Below are 2,335 nucleotides of genomic sequence, written 5' to 3' on the forward strand. Positions count from 1 at the left end.
TGTAGAACCAGGTGGTGTAGAACCAGGTGGTGTAGAACCAGGTGGTGTAGAACCAGCTGTTGTCTCTACCCTCCTGGTTCTAGTCAGATCTCCAGCTGCAGCTTCTGGTCTCAGTCTGACCTGCTGCAGGAATCAAACCACTAAATCCTGGATGAGTTTCTCTGGTCGGAGACTTTTGTCCTCTGGGCCTGAATGTCCTGCAGCTGCTGGAAGGTCCACTGAGGAAGCGATGGATCAGGTCAGAGGTCAGAGGTCAGCCTGATCTCTGGTTTACAGCTGGAACTGAAAGTGACTTTAGATCGTTCTTCTTTAGTAACTTCAGTTTCTGTTCAGAAAGTTTCGTCTCATCCACACATTTTTCTGTTCTCTGTTCAGTGATGATGGGGTCAAAGGTCAACTGGTGACATAACATAGAGCTGTGTATCATCTGCGTCGTCATGGTAACTGATCTTATTTCCTGTTATAACCTGAGTCAGTGGGAGCTTATAGATATTGAATCAGGATGGAGCCTTGGGGAACCCCACATGTGACCTCTGACCTCTTGAGATGTTTCCTATTGAAATAGAAATCCCAGTTCTTCAGGTTGGACTGGAACCAGTTGAGTTCTGGACTGCAGAGTCTGACCCAGTTTTCCATTCGGTTCAGTAACATGATCAGAACCAGAACCAGCTCTGTGGTTCTTCCACCGTCTGTGTTTATATGGATGTCATTGAACCCTTTGATTAGGCCGATCTAAGTGCTGCGGTAACCATGGAAACCAGGTTACTGGAAGCGGCTGGTTAAGAGATTTTCCAGTAACGCTGCAGGTTGGAGATCGGCTGAGATTCATCTAGTCCAGTGGTTCTTAACCTTTTTTGAGGTACCAAACCCACCAGTTTCATATGCGCTGAACCCTTCTGTAGTGATAAATAAAATATGATTTTTTTCCCCCCAAATTCAAGACATAGACAAGGTCACTAAGTCTTCTTAACAGGTAGAGTCTCTGAGATCAGTTCTTCAAAATATAGTCAGGTTTTCAGCAAAGTTGAGCTGACTGTCCAGGAACGAGCCAAGGAATTTAAAATCTGCCACAGTTTCAACAGGTTGGCCATCGAGAGAAACTGGAACCACTTTAAGGTCATTTAATTAGCTCTACATTCTTAAGAGAATGAAAAATTAATTTCAATTGAAATTTACATTTAAATTGCATCTTTTTGTAAATTTTACACATCTGGCAACGAAGTATGTGGATGAGAAGAAATGCTAAATTAAAGCTGCTATTGTGGTTTGTGGCTGTTTCTTGCAAACATCTATGTAATAATTAATAATTATATTAAACACTGTAGATGGTTACTACATTACACAAACATTATCACTGTTAACAATTTAGTCATTGATAGAGAAAATGTATTTACAAAAGGCATATCAATTTTATTTTAACAGTATGTACTCAGGGTTTACAACTTAAGAAGACATCCATGTAGGGTCCTTGGCAGGTGGCAGTCTGCAGTGAACTGGTCCCAGTCTGCAGTGAACTGCAGTGAACTGGTGCCAGTCTGCAGTGAACTGCAGTGAACTGGTGCCAGTCTGCAGTGAACTGCAGTGAACTGGTACCAGTCTGCAGTGAACTGGTGCCAGTTTGCAGTGAACTGGTGGATGACAGAGGTAATGGTAAACTGTAGTGAGCAGTTTGGAGCAGAAGTCCCACCATGTGATCCACAGGGTTTTCCCACCTGAGCACAAACTTCATGCTCTTCGTTTCCACAGGCACCACAGCAGAATCAACTGTAACCTGTTAAAAGGGATATGAAGTTATTATTCCTGTTATCAATTTTCTACTGCCAAGTCTGCAGGAAAACAAAGTAAAAGAAACTTAACCTTCTAATCATAACACTTGATAAATAGTCATTGGAGAAATGTGATGAGCTAGTAGAGGACCCGAGCTCAGAGGATGAGAGAGACCACCCGCGGAGGGTGAGAAGGGAATTTTTACTCTTCTCAGGATGTGATGGAGCAGCGGGTGTTTGGCATAACTGACAACTTTTGGACTTGTGGCTGCAGGTAATGTCGCTACTTAGCAGGTGGTGAAACTAGAGTATGACGTGAGGAGGAGTTAATACGATCATGTATTTTCCATGACAGGTGGCAACCCGTCTATACTATAAAATCTGATTAAGATTAGAGCCTAAATACGTTCTTTTTCCAAAACAGAAAGGCTATGTAATGTTAGCCAGCTAACAAATTACTATTGCTATCCTAGCATATCAACTAACAGCTAGAAAAAAACAAAACACGTTCCTTCGTAGTCAAACTGGTATCAATCAGCGAGGAATTTGTCCAGTTTAGATTATGTTGA

The sequence above is a fragment of the Poecilia latipinna genome, unplaced genomic scaffold (genome assembly GCF_001443285.1).
Source record: "Poecilia latipinna isolate Pla-1442-1.1 unplaced genomic scaffold, P_latipinna-1.0 Scaffold3615, whole genome shotgun sequence".
NCBI classification, from domain to species: Eukaryota; Metazoa; Chordata; class Actinopteri; order Cyprinodontiformes; family Poeciliidae; genus Poecilia; species Poecilia latipinna.